We start from the raw sequence: 20,033 nt of genomic DNA on the forward strand, positions 1-20,033 counted from the left end.
AACATTTGGGACATCTGGAATGGGTTCATGTGAGTCCATGGGGTTTGGATCCTTGTGCGTGGGAAATGCCTCATCCTCTGCTCATTCCCCTGACAGGCAGCTCCTGCCTCCGCATGACAACACACGGACAGATCCTGTGCAGAGTTAATGGAGGAGGATGTTCTGATTGGGTTCCAAAATTGTTCTCACAGTAACATCTTCTGATATTTAGCCCTACAGATGGGGCAGGATCTTACATCTAGCACAGATCCTCATGTGTAAACCACTTATTTTGTTACTTCAAGGCAAGCCATGCTCTCATCCTCCTTGGTTTTACACGTGATTAAATCCATTGATCCAGTTTCTGCCTCACCACACTGGAGCCTTCCCAGCTGAGGATCTATTTCACACCTCCCAGCTGAAAGACACCCAGCCCAGGTGAGCACACACCTGCAATCCAGCCTGGCCAAGGGATTTAAACACATCCTGGGCTAAGGTGGGGTGAAAGCTGGTGCTGTGGGGGCATGTGAAGTGAAAAACACATAAAAATAGGTAGGGCATAAACTTGGAGCCATTGTTTACTACATTTTTATGTCATTATGTGGCAGCTGTCTGACCTCCTCACCTAATTTGCAAATAATCTTGTCAGGACAAATTAGCCCATGCTGAGCCTGTGCTGTTGAGACTAGATGGTTATCAGGACTTGCACTGGTGAGTTTTAAGGTAGTTCTGGGGTCTCTGCAGTGTACTGGAGCCCCTGTGGCAGTGACTGCAGTGCAGAGAGGCTTTTGTATTAACCAGAATGAATATGCACAAACCCTCTTCTGCAGAAACCTGGAGTTAATGCTTTTCTGAGCTGGTTTCTTTCAGGCCATTTTCACTACAAGGGTAAGTGTTGAAAATAAAGATTTAAACTCCGTTTTAAAGTGCAGCTCTGAATGCTGTGAATTGCTTAATTCATCTTAATAGAGGTGTTCACTCTGAACCTGAAAAGCTTTTAGTTGAGATTTAGCCTGTGGTTTGATATTACAAATTGCTTGGTGGTAACATTGGTTTAAGACCCTGTTGTCTCTCAGCCTCTTGTTCCTGCTGCCCTGCTGGCACAGCCACTCCTGTGGTTGGGAACCAGGTGGGAGGAGCCATCCGGCTTGGAAAGGGGAAAAAAAAAGGTTTCATGTGTTTGGTTTTTTGTTTGTTTGTTTGTTTAAAGCAGGAAAGTTCTTCTGTCTGGTTCAGTGCCTGGTCACAGCAAGTTTTCCTGGCACAAGCGAGTGGAAAGAGCACTTTGGCATGGAGAGGAAATGAGCAGCGGAGGGTGAAAGGTGAGCAGCAATTACTGGTGCTGGGAATGCCCCAGTGTACTTTAATATAAGCCCACAATCTGCAGCTCATCTCAGCATGTGAAAAATGTCCAAATACCTTTCAAATTGTAGGGTTTAATCTTTGTTTTTAGGTGTCCTGCCAGGCATTTCCCATTTGTGTCCTTGTCTTCCAGTTTCCAGCCATCTTCAGAGGCTTCCCAGCTACTGTGTCCTGCAAGTTCAAAACCCTGCAGCCCACTGGGACTGGAAATGTGTGAAGGAGCACAAGGACTGGAGTTGAATGACAGTGTAAGTATCAGTTGTCACTGTAAGGAATGTTTCCTTTATTTCCAGAAGGAGTTCATTGAGAAAGAACCAGTTTTAATATAAAGGAAAGCTGGGTTTCCACGGTGACTTTCTCAAATTTAGAAGATCTTGTCCTTTAAATCCAGTTTGCCATGGGACATAAAGTCCATTTGCTATAGACTACATCAAACCAGCTGAGCCCAAAGAATATGGTGAGGTGCTTGGAAAACAAAAATAATTCTGTAAAAAACAGACTTTTGTGGCACTAGAAAGTGGGAAATTATTCTTATTGGAAATTAGTCACCCCACTCCCAGAAACAGAGTTGCCTGATAAATAAATTCTCTGCAAAGACTGAAAAAAACAAGCCAACCCAGAACAGTGGAATACACAATTGATTTGGTTAAAGAAATACTTGTTTTGTTTAATAAATTATGATGGTTTTGATAAAATTTTCCTTTACGAATTTGAGTTGTACTGGACAGGAGAAAATTGGAACCTCCAAAGCCTGTGAAAAAATGTGTCTGCCTTCAATCCACATCCACAGAGCAAAATTCAAATAGTTCCCATCGGTATGTGGCATACAAATGGAAAGGGCAGCTTAGCAGAGTTTCTTGGGTTATAAATAGTAATGTGTATATCTATTATAGTGCAGTGACACAGCTGGAAATCTCAGGTCTCTCCCTTGATTAACATATCTCATTAGTGGGACTGCTGGGCCCTAAAGTGTGGAGTTTGCTCTGGAGCTCAGTGGGAAACTTGTGCTGGCAGTGGGAACCCCATTTCCCTTTCCATCCTTTACCAGCAATGCCCAATGCTGTGAGAAAAAGCAAGAGATGGAGAGAGGAATCTCAGATTTCTTCCCAGTGACACAGACAGAGGCAGCTCAGGGGAATCCTGCCCAGCAGAGGTTAATGTGACCCACATATAATTGTGTGAAAAGATGCCACTCTGCGCCTTTGTCAAAGAGGCTTCTTGTTACAGCCCGAGCTCCTCAGTCCCCAGCCCCTTCAGCAAAGCACAGTTTTCTTGCATTAAATCACCACTGCCCTCTTGCCAGCTGCTTAGAGTTTGCACATTATACAGAGGAGATATCTAATATATATTTATATATTTTTAAAATGTGACAGATTGTCTTGTAACATATGTGGTACTGCCTTGAAATGAGCTCCGTGCATGTGATGGCCGAGCCAGCGGCCCCCGTGTGTGTGTGGTTTGTGTTTTATTCCTTCTGCTGGAAATCTGAGAGCCTGGGACACTGGAGCTTTTCATGTTGCTTTTTCTCTGAAATATTCATGACGAGTTGATGACCTTGATTCTTTGATACCTGCCATTTATTTCTGTGCCACTGCTGATAACTGCTGCTAAGTACATATGTCAGTGCCATGGTTGAATGAGTGGGATGATAAGGAGAGGGAGAGCATCTCTGGGATTCATGTGCTGGAATAAGATTACTTTAGAAACTCTGAGGGCATTTTAGGAGCCTGCCATGCCAACTTATTCACCCCACTTTGGTTTTTCTGACTAGAGCCTGTTTTCTTTGCTTCTCCTCCAGCTTTTCCTTCTGACTTGGAAATGTGCTAGGTCGCTGCTGCTTTTCTCAAAGATGATCCTTGGCTCGCTATCAAGTGAATGAATTAGTTACACTTTCATTTTTAAAAAAGAGATGTGAGTCTGGGGACACCCAAGGAATTCTTCTTCAGCCAGAAACAGGTCCTCATTGAAATGGTCTCTGGGAAGTTGGATTAGATGATCGGGGTATTTTGGTGCCCTTAAAGACAAGGAAAGATGAGGGTAGAGCAGAGGAAGATAAGGTGAAGAGTAGGCAAGCAGGTAAGCACCAGTACCACCTTGCAAGTGTGACATTCAGGCAGACAAATCTCATTGATGTTTGTGAAACCATTCTTTGGAAGGAGTCTAGCCTGCCTGCCAGGCGCAAGATTTTGAGGGTGCTGGGTAAAAGTAGTGACAGAAAAGGTTACAGAATTGACAAAAGAATTAAATATATGGGGAAAGATTTCCTGAGTGAAAATTAAATTAAATCCAACCTGAACCAGTTTTCACTGACGTTGATGGATCAAGGGGGCCAGTGTGGTTCCTTTTGACTGCACATTATTCTGTGGTCTTCCAGAGACATAACTGGTGTCAGGCCTGGATTCATCCTGCTCAGTTCAATTGTTCAGCTGACATACGGGGTTGCGAGACCTTGGGCTGGCTGGCCTGCTGTAGGCTCTGCAGTGGTGATCTGGGGAGGGGAGGCTGGTGCTTTCAGCCTCATTCAAGCTGGGCTTTGGATGGAAATAGGAAAGTTCAGATGGAGGCAGCTGGTCCCTGTCTGTTGGATGCTGAAGATGGGACTCTGATGAGATGTATTTACAGAGTTTTCCTTCACCTAAACTGGGAAGTGAGGGAAGCCAGAGCAAGGGAGACAATGGAGAAAAGCCTCTGCCATGGACTCTCTTCTCACCATATTTCATCCAGAAAATTGCAGTGCTGTCTCTTTTCTGGGCTGTCACTTTTCCCTCTCAGAAGTCACAGCACATGGCTGTACTGCAGTGTACATTCTCTTGAAGATCCCTTCCCTGTGAGAAAATACAGGGAAAGGAAAGAGAACACAAGGATGGAAGTAAAATTAGCAAGGCCTAAGGGGCTTCTGCATGTGTTTGTTGAACTGCAGCATCCTGGAGAGGCAGGAGATAAGGTGGCTCAGGGAACGCAGCCCAGTCCAGAGAGGCATTTATTTAAGATTGATATCAAACCTTGGAATTGTGAGTGGGAGGATTTTTGAGGAAGGAACAGGATGTTGCCAGGAGGGAGGGAGGCTGGCTAGAATGATTTATTGTGAGGGTCAGTGGCAGGAAGTCACTGGAGATATGCGATGGTCTAAAACGCAGGCCAAGGAACCCGCGTGCGGACACTGTTTTATACTCAGAGATCCTGGCTCCTCAAAGCAGGGCCAACAGAGTGACTGGGTGGTCTAATTTAGGGTCATCCTTGGTGGTCCTGCATGTGTGTGTTTTGGTCAGCTTCCTTGTCTGTGTGTGTCTCTGTGCACAGTGACCCATCCTGCTCTGGGGTCTGTTACAGAGGTTTCACCACTAAAAAACGTTTCACTGTACTTGCAAGAGAGATTTCAGGCCTTTCTTAAGGCAAGCAGTCACTTGGTGCTTACACAGATAATTGTGCACATGGGGGAATGAAGTAGTGATGTTTATTATTAGGCTTTCCTCCTCCCCATAGGAAAATTCCCTGTGACCAAAGAAACGAAGAGACTGGCAAGAGCAGAGGAGCTGTGATTGGGAATGACCTCTGGGGCCATAAAGAGCATTGGAGAGTTCAGCTGGATGGAAAGCTTTCACTGTCTGTCTGTCTGAAATCTGCAGCTCCACGGTTATCTTGAGCAGGACTCCTGTGGGCAGCCATGCTTTTTGATACTGATGGCTGTGAATAAATAACTGATCACTAAGCACAGCCACCTTCTGTCTAACCTACTTCTGAGTGCCACTTCTGTGTTTTGTGCTGTCCTGTCTTCTGGCCCAATTGACCTGGAGTCCTCTTGTGTCAAGAGCAGTTGTCCTTCCTGAGGAGAGAGATGTCACAAAGAACTCTCGAGTTGAACAGGAGTGTGGAAGGGTTTTGGCTCCCTGGGAAATGCAGTGTGGTGGAGAAGGCAGCAGTGCTTTGGAGTGAATGGGAGGGTGCCCTTTAACTTCAGGTGACCTTAAATGACTTGTCAGAGTTCACACAGAAAAGTTAGAGCTCAGAGACAGGACTAAGTTCATATCTTCTTTGTAGGGGTGAACATCCAGACAACTCTCCCATATCCCTGTTCAGCTTCTCTTTACTGCTGACTCGGCTGTGTTGTGGTTTCCCTCAGAGCATTCCTCCCCTGCTGCTCTGCTTTTGTTCCTTTCTGCAGCTCTTTGGGCTGTCCCTGCTGATAATGGCGCCGATTAGATCAACATGAGGGGGTGACATCTGAGTTTTTCATGCTGTCCTTTTATCTAATGTCCCCCAGCTCGTGGTCCTGTTGTCCCTGCACAGCTCGGTCTGTGGTGATGTTCACCCTCCTGCTTACACTCAGTGAATGATTTATCATCTGTTATCAGTAGGACTCTGTACAGTGTCCAGGGACAATGTTTTCTTCCATCTGGTTCCAACCTGGTGGAACACCCTTCCATATGGTTTTCACATGTAGTTCTCCCAGTACCTCCTTTCTATTTCCCCTTTCTGGATTCATCATTATGCAGTTTGTCTTTATAAATTAACCACACACATTAATTAAAACTTCAGCAAATGTGGATGTTCTTAAATGACTGAGAAAAGCTTCCCAGCTGGGTGAATCTATCTTCTGGGAGAAATATCCAGTCCCATGACATACTGGGAATTAGTTGCTGCAGCGTTTCATGCCGCTCTTCAGGCACACATCAGCCTGGGGCTTGTTCTGGAATTAGAATGTTTGGGGAAGTCTTTGGTTCAGTTCTGTATTATGAAGGTGCTGGTTGCAGTTACAGGTTCATGGTGTGGGCAGGGCAAAGACCACAATAGCATCTTTTTATGTAAAATGTCTTGAGTCACTGACAGAGATTGCCCATGATTTGATACTGGACATTCCAAGAGCCAAACAGCTCTGTCTCACCAGTCCTCTGGGTGATCCAATGCCCTCCATCAGGATCCCTTGCTGCCACATTTGTTGGTCTTTGCAGATAATTTTTGTTGATTTTGTGTTGTTAGACCTGGTAACACAGTTTTATCTTATCTGCCTTTTTCTCTTTTTTGCTCTCTGTGTCGTTTGCCATCCCAGGATAAATAGGGAGCCGCCTGCCCCTGGGGGCCATGCACTGTGTTCCTCCCCCAGAGTGTGCAAATATTTGCAGCAGAGCAGCCTCTGAGCCCCAAGACGTGAGCAGCGACACGAGGAGGTGCAGCCCAGGGCAGGGGCAAGGCCAGAGGGTGTGAAACCAGCGCACAGCCCCCGGGGTAAGTGGCCTGGGGATTTTAGGAAGCTCCTGCCTGGTCTCCAGAGCAACAGGGAAACAGGGACTTGACTTCAGCACGTGCTCCCACTGCTGGGATATGCTCATGTGATTCAGGAGCTGTTTCTTCAGAAAATTTTGCCTCTGAAGTGACTGACACCTTCGAGCTGGCAGTTACCTGGATGATCACCCCTCCGTTATGCTCAGTTCAGAAGCAGAGGATCTCAAGTAGCTTGAGGTGTTTGGAGTGTCTGTCCAAGATAAACAAGCCATTGCTACTGCAGCTCTCACACCAGGGAGCATATGAAGCAGTAATTTTTTTAGCTATTGAGGCCAATGTAAGCCAGTATTCTCACCAGAAAAAGATATTTCCACTTTTCCTTCTTTTAGCTGCTCTTCCATGCTTTCTGCTCTTTCAATAGCACAGATGTTCTTACAGCCCCATGATAGCCCCCACACATCTCAGAAAGGAACTGTGGTTGCTGTTACCATAGATCTGCGCCCTAATTCACTTTGTTGTGGAAAGCACGTTTTTGTCACTGTGGTGTCCCATTGTGGTGGTGCCTCTGTTCCCTGAGGGATGCCCAGGACTGGTAGAGACCTGTGCTACTTTGTCCCTTCAGGGTTCCTCCTCCTTGCTGGCTCTCTCACCTCCCTCACCTTGCGTTTGGGGGTTCACCAGGACGGTTCCTCTGTGTTGGCTTTGGGGGTTTTGCTGTTTGCTCACGGTTGCCTTTTCCCGGTTTGAAGTTTGCCGGCCCTGGGGCCAGTGACCCCTCTGAAGCTGCTGGGGTTATGGCCAGGGGAGTTATTCTGTGTCCATCAGGGCTCTTGGCCCACACTGGATCCATCCTGAGGGCATTGACTGATGGCCCTGTTCCAAGCAGGGTGACCCTGGTCTGGAAGCTCCCCTCCCTCCTGCAGGGCCTTTTTGATGCCCATGGAAGAGGTGCTCAGGTCATCAAACAGCCAATTAAAACTATCAAGAGGGAGGAGTGGAAGAGGAGGCCTTAACTCTTTCCACCCCATCATAAACACCTTTGTGGAGCCATATTTTTCAGCCAAAAGGAGGTGTGTGAGGGAGGTAAAAAAAATGATCCATCTCTATAAAATTTATCTGTGGGATCTCTTTAAAAATTGACTAAGCAGAGATCAGGAAACAATTAACTGTTTATGTAGCTGTCAGTTATTTAGGGTCTGGAAAGAGGCTGGATCAATGGCCTTCCTTTCCATTTTATATTTTATTTCTGCAATGCACATCATAAAGCAGCCCATGAAATTCAGCATAGGGTAATGAATATGTAATAATACATCTCAAACTCCAACACTGCTTGGAAGAATTGAATTTTCTATCATGGCTGTTGCTTTCTGAAAAGGAGAAGGACACTCCCATTACAGCTACTGGCAGCTGACAGCAGGCAGAAGGCAATAAATTTAGTAGTTATTTAGCATCAGCTTCTGAATAATGGCATCAGTAGGGCGTGCTCTTCACTTGAGGAACCTAATGAGGTAGAAGTGCTAGAGCTGGGACTTAAGAGCACCACTGGGATCAGGGGTAATAAAAGGTCTGTGATCTGCCAGGGGCTGTTGCTCAGACAAGTGCAGGGCCAATCCCAGTTGTTTCAGTGCTAATTTAGGGGCTCTGTTGTAAGATCATGCAGCCTTTCCTAAAATGCCTGCAAAAATTCATGAGAACCCAGATTATTTTGCCTGTTGAGTTTTAATCCACATTTACTCTAAAGTTTCCAGGTACCGGTTTTATGGAAATGCTGACAAAATAAAGACTTGCTGAGGGTTACGTGTAGAAAGGTTACTTTTTGAACAATTCATCACACACTCAATTCCTGATCCAGACACAGAATTTTGGAGTGGCGTTGTCCTGTATTTCAGTTTACAGCCTTTAAAAGAGGGAACAACTGCTTTTTTTTCCCTAAGAACACTAGAATCTATGCAACACATTAATGCTAAAAATGATCTCAGTGTCTGAATAAGGGAAGACCAAAAAATCCTGTTCTTCCCTGCAGAAGGTAACTCTGTTATACTTGAGTGCAGCACACACTCCTCCCAGATCTTCCTTCACCTGCTTGTACTTGTTCAGTTTTTGCTCTAATATCATCATCTAACTAATGCAAAGATATTGAACCCATTTTCTGACTGTTGGGTAAATGATGGTTAAGTGTCAGGAGATTTATTTAATTGTCTAGCTATTAAAAAGAAAAAGGTAGGTCTGCTGAGTGAAAGCTTTTATGCTTTTAAATGAGGTATTGTTGTGATTAGAGTTTAAACAGCAATGATTTCCTCAAAAATGCATTGTCAATAATCACTGGCTTGTTTGATTGTCCACATAACTGTACCACCCTCACTGCCAAGAAACTCATCTGACCCACCAATGATAAGAAGAGCTATTTTTTTCCATTAAGTGTGCAGTAGATCTAATGCTCAGGGCCAGGAACATCTTCATTAGGCAGTACGGAAAGTGAACACATTGTTCACAAACCAGCCTCCAGAATAATGGACTAGAGAGACTTCAGAGGTGAGGGATGGAGGTTGTAGGAGTGGGAAAGGGGCTTTAAGCTTCACAAACCACATACAGAGAGGATTTGAGTGGGATATGGGCAATTGATTCCCTTAAGTGTCTTTGAAGAGGCCGGTCTAGAGAAACTAGAAACTCCAGATGACTCATTGTGATCCCACTCGGTCTCATCACAGCAGCTCAATACTCATTTTACTCTTTTCTGTGGATTTAATTCAAAAAGCCAAGAGTCCAAAGGTAATTCAGCTGGCATAACCCAAACCCACAGCAGCACCATGGCAGGTTCCTGGGGTGAGGTGATGACCTGCAGGTCAGGTGTCTGCTCCTTACCTTACCTGGCTGTCTCAGGGACTGATTTGGGAAATGCAAACAGGCCAACCCTTTTCTTTATGCTTTTTTCTTCCATGTGAAGTCCATTTCCCAAGTGAATGGCACTTCCCTGCTATCTCTTGTCCCAAAAATCTATGCCAAGTGTGCAGCTCAGGATCAGTTTTTGCCCAGGACATTTTCTGCCTGGGGAGTGTGAAGAGCCTATGGAAAACATGTGTTCCCAAGGGCAAAGGGAGACGTTCTTCCCTGTCCGCCTTCATGTCTTCCTGAATTTCCCAGTCACTAATATATTAGGCACTGGGAGCTGCTGGTTCCAGGTGTCAAGCCTGGGCAGGATTAAGGCTGACACTTGCCCTGAGACTTGAGCAGGAATATTAAATTCCTAATTCTCACTGCCACCCCCTGCTTGGGGAATCCCAGGCAGGGCCAGCAAAGGCATCCTGGCTGTGTCCCTGGCAGCAGAGCTGGTGTGAGCAGGGCTGAGCTCCTGTCACCCCTCCCTGCCCTCATCAGTCCTAAGTGCCACTTAGCCACATTTGCTGCCTGCTCTTCCCAGCTGGACAGCGATTGCTCCCTGTTGGAGAGCTGTCAGTGAGGGGAGAGCCATCCATCCCAGTAGGAAGTCATCTCACCCAGCAGGGGGACACCACCTCCTCCCAGCCAAAACAACGGGGCTTTGACAGCCTGGATGTATTTATTATCTCCTGTGGGGCAGAAATGCTGCCACAGCAGGGTGGGGGGGATGCTGCTGGGAACTTGGAAGAGAAAGCAAGCAAAAGCACAAAGTGCCAAGGAGCTGCCTGCAGGGAGCAGGAGGTTGGAACTAGGTGGTCTTTTAAGGTCCCTTCCAACCCAACCATTCTGTGATTGTATGATAAAGGGAAAGGAGGAAAGAAAAAGCTTATTGTAAAAGGGCCATTTCTTTTCTTTATGTGCTTAACTCATCTCCTGAACTTGAGAGCCGAGAAAAGCAAAGAGCAGGTGCAAAAGCAGAGGCTGCAGCTCAGATGGGCCTTGGTGTCCTAGCCAGGCTGGGGCTTGGGGATGGGTTTGGAGAGCTGTCACCTTGTGAAGAACATGAATCCCTGCTCCTTGTCCTCAGGGCTTGGCTCCCCTCTGGCAGGGTTCCACACAAGTGACATTTGTCAGGTGCTTTTTTCAGCCCCAGTTTGGGTCCATTTTGCCTCTGCAAAGTTATCAAAGGATATTTTGACTTTAAGGACAAGCTGTCAGGTTATTTCAGGGGCACAGTTATGTCACATCCTCTGCAGCTGTGCCAGTTCAGATTTAAACTCAGCCTCATTAGCAGGTTTAAACACCTGGGCAGTAGTGGGGGTTGATCAGGAGCCTGGGCTTTGGGAAGACAACAGCTGATGTGGCTTCTGAGGTGATCCATTCCTTTTACTCCAGTTTTCCAAGAGTTAAATCCCCTCACAAAAATGAAGAAATTTCTCTAGCTGAAAGGTCACTGATGATATTCAGGTGTTTCCTATTAGCAGGTATTAAGTACAAATTGGCAGGGCCTGGGTGTGCCCATAGGGTCTGATTTCCCTAACCAGCCTCACCTGGGCTCATCCACCTCTGCTCATTGGTCCAGGAGCTGTATTTGAGCTTAGTCCCTCAGTGCTCTCCTGTTTGGCTGGCCTGAGGCCACCTTTGGATTTTTTCTTTGCAGCTCATATGGAGAATTCAAGTTTAGAAGTTACATGTTGGTATAAAAATCCATAATTCTGCAACTGGGTTGTGTCACCTCATGCCATCACCAGGTCTCCCCTCACCATGGCTCTAGCATAGAGGGACAAGCTCCAATGAGAAACAGGTAGGGGTTTGTTCCTGTAGTTGTTACGTGCCTGAATTCAGGGTTTGGTTTCCTCCTTCAGCCCTTCTGGCAGCCCAGTCCCTCCACAAGCCCTGGAGTCAGACATGTAAAGAGTGACTCCTTGCTAAGCACAGGTTTTCCTGTGCATGACCAGCCTCAGCCCAGGCTCTGGCACTGTTCTGCTCTGATTTCATCCCTCTCTGAGCTGCTCAAGTGTCAGTGCTCTCCCTCACCCACCCCATGGACCTATGCTGCTCTTAATGGCTTGTCCAGTCCTGGGTTCTCGTGGCTGTGCACAGAGCGCTCGCCAGGCCATGCTCTTGGTTTCCTGTCGTATTTCATGGCTTTTGATGGCAGCTCAGCTGAGGAGTTATGAAATTCATATCCTCCCTGCCTAGGAGAAAATGGCAACTGGAAGATTTAATGTCCCAGAGGGTTGGTGTAGGAAGTTGTACCAGAGGGGAGGAGGAGAGGGCTAAAGCTTCAGGTCCTTCACAAATCTCTGGGAGTCAGGCTTTCCAAAGGTTGGGAAGCTGTGAATTACCCCAGCTGAATTACGTGCGTGGCACAGTGTTACAGCACTTGTACTGAACTCCCTTCCCCACCAGTAATTCCAGGATTTATGTTTGGAGGAAATGGCCTTTTTCATTTGGTGATGGATTTCATTCACCAGCACACAATGGCTGGGGATCAGGAAAGACAAACTCATGGTAAAATCTATCACCTCTTCCCCTGTGCTGCTTTAGAGTCACAGATTAGGATCAGGTCCTGGTATCCCCAACAAGCATTCTATTTTGGGGTTTCCAGGGGAGGCTGGAGCTGACCCTTCTTGACAATGCAGGGGATGGAAGCCCATTTTGTGTGATGACTTGGTGCTGCTTGGTGGACACCGACCAGCTTCTGCAGGAGTTTTGGGCTGTAAACACCAGCCCTGGTCACTCCCATGCACAGAGCACATGTGGTGTGTGTTAGTGACGTGCTATGGCTGGACTCCAGTGTCTCAGCTCTGGTCCTTCTCTAGAGCCAGTCCTTTAATAAGGAAAAAGGTTGGGTGTGGGATTTTGTTTTCCTTTCAATTGTTCTATCCCTCTAAAACTAAAGCTTTATCATTTATATGACCTAATAGCTGCAGCCTGGCTTTGTGTGGCAGCACTTGTGGTGAAGCCAAATGTCAAGGACCAGCAAAGAGAAGCTGTTGGTTGGGCACGTTTTACTGTTTACATGTTTACTTTTTTCTCTTTAAAAAAGAAAAGAAAAGTGTTCAGTTTTCTAACAAGATGTAATGAAACAGTAGCCAAAAAAAAGATTACTAATCTTGTTCCTTTAAAGAGCAAAAGTTTCATCTTCCTCTGTAACTCATCAAAAAGTGTTTTAGAACAAAATTGTCCTGAAGTCCTCAAAAACAGGAAAATAATTTAGAGGAGATGGGAAAAAAAGAATCAAAATGCTTTTAAAATGAAAGATTTTGTGAGAGTAATTTAGGGAGAGGCAACAAAACCAAATATTAAAAATGCTGATGGTTGGATGGCAACTATTTTTGGACAAAGACCCAGATTCAGTCCTAGAAGAATAGCAACTGTTCTGTGACTCTTGGAGGCTTTTTTTCCCTTTGTGGATGTGTTGGATACGGAGCTGTCTGGTTGCTTGTTACCAGAGTGATTTTAGTGAAGTTGTTCCTGCCACGTGGTCTGTTCTCATCTGCCTCTTCTGACAGGAGACATCAGAAGCAGGAACAGAAACTATTCAATCAGTGACAGAACCCCTTTTTCTGGATGGTAAAGTGTTCTGTTGGTTTTGTGTCTATAATTCCGTTTGTCCCTCTGCTCCTATCCAGCTCCCTTGATGAAATCCAGCACAAAAGGTGGCTCTGGGAGATTCCTGCCCCACCCTGCAGGGCTCCAAGGGGAGGATCCCAGATCCTGTGTGCTTGTTCTGGCTGGTGCATGAGCAAGGAATAGGATCATGGAATATCCTGAGTGGGAAGGGCCCCACAGGGATCATGGGGTCCAGCCCCTGTTCCTGCACAGACACCCCAGCAATCCCACCCTGGGCGTCCCTGGCAGCGCTGTCCAAACACTCCTGGAGCTCTGGCAGCCTCGGGGCCATTCCCTGGGGAGCCTGGGCAGTGCCAGCACCCTCTGGGGAAGAACCTTTCCTGATATCCAAGCTCAACCTCCCTGGCACAGCCCCAGCCTTTCCCTGGCTCCTGTCCCTGCTCACAGGGAGCAGAGATCGGAGCTACAGCCCCTAGTGAGCTCTGCCCTCAGTCTCCTCCAGCTGAACATCCCAAGTGATCTCTGCCATTCCTCTAGACCCTTCACCATCCTTGTAGCTCTCTTTGGAATAGGCAGCTTGGTTGGAGACTAGAGATTGTTCTAAATTTTGGGTTGTCACTAGTGGCAGTGCTGTACAATTGAGAAAATATATCTGGTGATACCTACAGATTTTGTCAGCCCTCCACCAGGTGTATCTTCCCAGAAGCTTCACAATTTAGTCTTATGTGCATGGTGTCATCTGCTTGGTGGTGTGGAGGACCTGGAGCTTGTTGATAAGGGCTTGACTCCCAAGCCAGGTCCTGTCACTGCTTTGTGCTGCATTCCCTGACCGCAGAATGGGGCTGATCACTGGCTCGGCTGATGATGAGGGTGAAAGGAGAAAGAAGCCTTCTCTGATGTTTGTCAGGATGCAGGATGCTGACCTAGATGTGCACAATCAAAGTGCATGTAAGCTGCAGAGGGCAGTTCCACAGGACAGCATCTGGGCACATCCAGCCTGGCTGGCAAATCACTGCCTGCACCAAGGTTACGAGTGTCACTGTAAGGCAAACAGACTGACTGCTGCTCCCTATTTCAAGCAAAGATGTGTGGGTTTTCAAGCTCAAATTCCCTGGAAGGATGAAAGGCCATTTGTCAGGTCTGAATCTATGGGTGGCAGTATGTGGCTTCAGTGATGTTCATGGCAGGATTGTAGTGGATGTGTAATATGTGAGTGTGGGTATGTAATATATGCCTTCTGTCCAATACACTTCTAAGTCCTGTGTCCTTAAAATCCTGTAAGATCCTGTGGAGCTGCTAGATTCCTGCCCTGGCTCCTCTCAGAAAAAAATTTGTGTCTGCTTTGTGGTGTTACAGACTTTTTACTCAATTGAATTCGTCCCTGTGCTTTTCCCTTTCTTCATTCTCTGTCCCAGTTTAAGAGGACACTTCCCAGTCCCCTGCCTGGGGACAGGGGGTTTTGTAAGGCATTTTATGGTGTCTTTGGTGTGGATCCTGTCACTCCAAGGGCACTGGCAGCAGTGCTGCTGCTGTGTCTGCACTGTGCTAGCCATTGCTGACATCCAACTTCTCCAGGAGCGGGATGAAATCCAAGTGGCAGGGCAGGCACCTCTGAGGAGATAGCTCCTAACTGTTCCCACAGAGCTTGAAGGAAAAGATTTGACGGATTTACAGAGGAAAATGGCTGAGAAGGGATTGATAAACACACAGAGAGATCTAACTAGTGTGTCCCATCACTCTGAATAGCTGATCATAGCGAAAGTGCTTCGGGGCAGTGTCGGGAAGGATTTGTTGATGTGAACTCGTGTCTCCCTGAGAGAATCATGCTGTTTCGGGGAAGGGACCATCCAGGGAAGGTTGTCGTGAGGAAAAATGCCACAGCAGTGGGGTGGGCATGTGTGTCAGGAGCAGTTGGTGAGATGCTCACCAGTGCTGTCTGAAGGCAGAGCTGTGAGGATGCCAGCCAGGACCTGAGAGCTGAGCATCCTCCCAGGAGCAGCACCGAGCCAAACCCCACTCCCCAGTGCAGGCACTGGCCACAGCAAGGACTCCATGCCAGCCAGGGTCCCAGGCATGAGGAATTCTGTGCTGCAGTTGCAATCTCCTGTGGGTCCTGTGATCAGGCTGTCCTGCAGCAGTCAGTAGTGTGAACTGGCTTGGTTGAGCACCTCTGGTATAAATCACTTCCTGCAGTCCTGTCAGTGCCAGGAAAGGCTCAGGACAGGAGAGGAACCGTGGCGTTGTCAGTGGCCTCCTCAAGGCTCAGTCTGGAAGTAGTCAGAGGTGAGCAGCTCTTGAAGATCTGGGGAAGTGTCCATTGATGCATATTAATATTTTGAGGAGGGCCCTGTATCACAAACACCTGGGCTGAAGTGGGGACTCTGCAGTCAGAGTCTGAGCATTAGAGGGGGAGGTGTATGGGGGTGCAGAACTGCACTAAATATTCCCCAACATTCTGCTTTGCCTTTGTTAGAGCTCACATAAACCATTAGATGCAGCGCTGGGGAGCTTTACCTTAGGTGAAGGTGAAGTCTTACCTTGTGTGGAGAACATCACTGTCAGGTGAACTGTGTCAGTTTTTTATGTTGAGTTCTATTTCACCTGCACTGATACATTTTCTTGGACATTTAATGGACTGAACAAATATATTCCAAATAGGGCACAATGTTGCAAACATTTTATTAGCATGTATAATATACTTATCAATTCTTTAAAAGTATTTGAGCTTTGCACTCAACTATTCTGCATGAGAGTAATCACCAGAGTTCATAATTTCTGGTTGTTAATACAGGAAAAAGATCCAAAGTTCCAGATTAGTGGAAGCATCCAGACAAATATTTGAACCACACTTTGAAGCTCGAAACTAGGAAGTTCTATCCAAATGCAAGAGAAAATAAGAGCTACTAAGGCTTTGAAACTTTCAGAAGTGTGAATATTTTATGTCTGCTTTAGTAGGAGAGAGGTGTCCAACTCTTGGGAAGCTTTCTCGTAAAGTACAGGATTGCTGGGGGATATTTGTGTGCATCCAAGTAATTTCTGTCTGACAAACTCCAAACTGGGATGGCAGGCAGGGTGATCATGGTGTCGCCTCACCTGGGAAGGCTGAGGTGAGGCAGCCCTTTGTACGGATGTTTTCCAAAGCTTTTGTAAACAAGCTGTGTGTGTCACACTTCAGGCCAGGCTAACAAATTGAGATGAGCCACAGCAGCTCTGTGAAAGCTGGCCCTGCACACACGGGCCTGAGCTGATTTATCTTGATGTTTGGTTGAATTCTTTGCATTTTGGGTCCCTTCTGTAACCTTTTCACCTCATTCTTTTTTAAGGTGGCTGCCTGGCTGTTACAATTTATCATGAACGCGTCTCACTTCACTTCTGGCTCCTCTGACGGAAGGAACAGCCGGTCTCCGGGAGGTCAAAGACATTATTTTCCCCTAGTCTTTCTCAGTTTCCAGCACATATTTGTCACTTTGAAAAAGCATGAATTCTGGATTTGATGCACTTTAATTGATTTCACCCTCAACAAGTCCAACTGTCCATCAACCTTTCCTTTTTCTTTCCTCTCCCCCTTCTTCACTTCTCCCCTCTGTCCCTTTGCTTTGAGAGTGATGTTTTCACCCGCCTGCATGTTGGAGCTGTCGCAAAGCCCATGACCCTATCAAGGCTTACTGTCACTAGCCATTGCTCTCATTCTCCCTGTCCTCCAAGTTCAACTTTGGATGCTGAATGAGAATGAAGTAGGAGTACTGAGTTGTAGAATCTCAGTGATGTGCTCCTTGTCAAAGTAAAAGTGGTAGCTGACGGTCCACTTATTTTGAGACGACTGTGTAGAGCTGGAAGTGTGAGGGAACTGATTAATTATATGCTGGCATTGGTATTTAAAACATTTTGCAGAGTTATGGCATAGATGAACGTGTTGTTTCTTCTTTCCTTCTGGAAGGATGAGTATTCCTGGTGCTGTGTATATATCCAGGGTTGTGTGGTTGTAATTTTGGTTTGTAAAGTGGTGTTGTCCCCTCCTAAATGGAGATCATATCATCATACAACATCCTGAGTTGCAAGGGGTCCACAAGGACCATGCCAAAAATCCTATGAGATGCCATTGCACTCTTGTTTGGGGAATTCTTCTGGCACAAGTGGTGAAACAGAATTAATGTGGGTGTGTAAGAACTTGTCCTTTGCACAGAAACCCTCAGAGTGTGTCCTGGAAACCAGGGCCTGCTTCTGGTGGAAGCTAAAAGAGTCACAGGTGTTCTCTGGGTGCTGACATTACATCCTGGATACTGTCAGGACATGGGGCAGGGAACAGGCTTCTGTTTACAGCAGAGCAGAGATTCCAAGTTCTCTGCCCTGTTATGAGTTGTTCACCGGAACTCTGCAGGGAGAAGGGTGTTCCTGGGGCCCTTGTGCGCTCACTGAGGAGCTCCAGCACCCAGGGTGAGCAGAACAGGCTCATGACACTTTGTGTGGGTGTCCTGGGCTGGAGCCAAGGGATCCAGCCCCCTTCCACCGTGTGCCCGGCGCTGGGCTGGGAGCGCACCGGGAACTGCTGTCCATGGTCCTGGGTGAGCAGCAGGAGCGCTGGGGCTTGGGGACAGTGTGGATCCATCCCTTCCTCCCTCCCTGTGCCACACCGTGTCGGGCAGCTCTGCAGAACAAGGTTTGCCAGAGTGTGTGGGCAGGGAATGGAGTTCCCGAGGGCTTCCACTGGTGTTTGTGAGCCTCACGCTGACCCTTTCCTTCCTTCCCACAGCCAGACCTTGGTTCAGATGAGCTTTTAGGAAAAAGCTCTTTCCTGTGAGGGTGCTGAGTCCCTGGCACAGGTTTACCGGAGAAGCTGTGGCTGTCGCTGGCCCTCTGGAAGTGTCCAAGGCCAGATTGATTGGAGGGTTTTTAAAAGGCATGTAGATGTGGCACTTGGAGACATGGGTTAGTGGTGGCCTTGGCAGTGCTGGGGGAATGGCTGGACTCTATCTTAAAGGTCTTTTCCAACTTTAATGATTCTGTATTCTACCAGGAATAGTACAAGCTGCGGGAAATATTGTATTAAGGTAATTCAGCATGACAATAGTGGAGCTGGAAATGCCACAGATCCAATCTTCCTATCCCTTGGATGTACATCAGGAAAGTAGCAAACACTAGCACTGCATTGTGGCTGCCTATAATAAAATACTGGGGTCCTGGGAGTGCTCAGCTGATATTGGAATCATTTGAAGATGTAGGCTCAAGTTTGATACCTGGATTGGGATTTAAATAAAGATCAGCCTTAAAACAGTCCAGTCCAAGTCTAGTGTTGAGAACATCCAGCTCTAGGAATCCCTTTGCTGGAAATCTGGAGTTTTTCAGCAGTTTTTGTGTTCTCTGTGCTGTATCAGGCAGCGCTGAAGAAGCCCTTGCCCCTGAGCAGCCCCACATCCTCAGACAGCTGCACTTTCCTCTCCCAGCCCAACCCCAGGAGCCAGTGGGACAGGAATTTTCCAGGTGACTCCAGGGAGGCTGCACAAGCCATGGTTTGGCAAAGCTGTGGAAGTATTCAGAGCACCAATTTAAATAGGCAAATGAGGAGAAGGAGGCAGAGCTCATGAGATGGTGATGCAGAACAATTGCATTACACAGTTGATAATTTCAGTCTGAAGAGCTCTGAATTCCCCTCTGAAATCTTCTCTTGGGAGTCTTAGTTCTTAAGTTAAATGACTAATTAGAGTCTGTTCACACCACAGATCAGCCAAGCAAGGCAAACTCCTAAGAGCTAATGCTGCTTACTTGCTCCCAGAGGAAGCTGAAGGTCTCGGGATCTTGCAGAGGCATTTTCCCCCTGGAAATCTGTGCCTGCTACCAGGAGAATTTAGGTGGGAGGGAAGCAAAGAAAAATCCTCCCCCATCAGACATCAATCCTTCTCTCAGGCCAGTTTCTTTGCCTTGTTCTTTCTCTGCTTGAACATCTTGTTTAGTGGGAGAAAAAATGTGAAACTAAGTGCCCCAAGCTGAGAGATGCTGGGCACCCAGCAGGACCCTGACCTCCCTTGTAGGTGACAAATTGGATGGCATGTCAGCTGAGGGGGGAGGGAGGGGCATGGCTCACGGGGAGGGGAGTAAAGTTACAAAGCCAACATCTGTTCTCAGGGTCTGTATGGGCTGCAGGCCTCGCCATTCCCTTCAGGAAGGCACAAGGGAATGGCCTGGGGTCACTGCAGGACAAAGCAGGGGGTGTACACAGGGTGGGTCTGAGGGGATATAGAATAGGTGCAAATATAGAAAATAGATCCTGAGGGGGTGTTGTGGAGGGATAGAAGGTGGAGAATGAATCTTTAAAAGAAGCAATGATGTGTTCATCTGTGAGGTTCAAAAATCTGGGTTTGGTTTTCTTATCTCAAGGCCCCACAGGAATTAGTCATCCCTGAGTAATGGAGTTATTCATCCCTCCCAAAGTTTCTCCTCTGATCATCTCCTACATTCATATCCTCTGTCTCTGACTTGTATCTTCCTTCCTATTTAGCCCCATGAGCCACTGCAAGAAAAAAAGCTGAAATCTCATTGGACTGGCAGTCTGAAATGATCTGGAGAGATAATGTGCCACAGCTTCCATGGGGGAGCAAGAGCCTGGGCAATGGCATCTCTCCTGCGTTCAGCTGTGAGATTTTGCCCCAAATGCCTTCTGTCATCTCAGCAGACCCCATCCTTTTTGCTTTAATTGATTCTGTCTGGCTTTAATCTGGTGCGAGAAGAGACCTCCCACCGTGAGCACTGAGAGCTGGTTTGTGCACGGGGAGCTGTGAGAAGCACGAGGTTATTTTATTGAAAAAAGGGACACAAGGATGTTTTGGGAAGGACACTGCCTTCTGTAAACCCATTAACAATTGAAATGAGGCCTTTCACTTCCACACAGGGTTTGTGGGAAGTGCTTGTACAACTGGAAAGCAAAGTGCTGTAATAATAATTTTGCATTATAGCCGTGGTGTAGGGTTTCCTGAAGTCATCCACAGTTGGGTTGGCTCCATGCAGTGGGACACAGTCCTGGA

At 47.0% G+C, this 20,033-nt stretch overlaps 1 long non-coding RNA gene across 6 annotated transcripts; it reads left to right on the forward strand.

The window, feature by feature from the left end:
- The first annotated feature begins 449 nt into the window (after nucleotides 1-449).
- LOC148182761 (uncharacterized) lies at nucleotides 450-19,054 on the forward strand. 6 transcript variants are annotated; one of them, XR_015774291.1, is made up of 6 exons: nucleotides 493-531; nucleotides 629-690; nucleotides 810-867; nucleotides 1,193-1,301; nucleotides 1,475-1,589; nucleotides 6,389-9,180. It is a non-coding gene; the product is annotated as an uncharacterized LOC148182761 (long non-coding RNA). The 6 variants fall into 6 exon arrangements; XR_015774293.1 differs by lacking the exons at nucleotides 629-690; nucleotides 810-867 and adding an exon at nucleotides 16,341-19,054 and having other exon boundaries at nucleotides 491-531; nucleotides 6,389-6,564; XR_015774294.1 differs by lacking the exon at nucleotides 810-867 and having other exon boundaries at nucleotides 1,190-1,301.
- Nucleotides 19,055-20,033: the final 979 nt, after the last annotated feature.

This window comes from Pseudopodoces humilis, chromosome 20 (genome assembly GCF_049639895.1).
Source record: "Pseudopodoces humilis isolate 2021_Gansu_Grassland_sample_001 chromosome 20, ASM4963989v1, whole genome shotgun sequence".
Classification (NCBI taxonomy): domain Eukaryota; kingdom Metazoa; phylum Chordata; class Aves; order Passeriformes; family Paridae; genus Pseudopodoces; species Pseudopodoces humilis.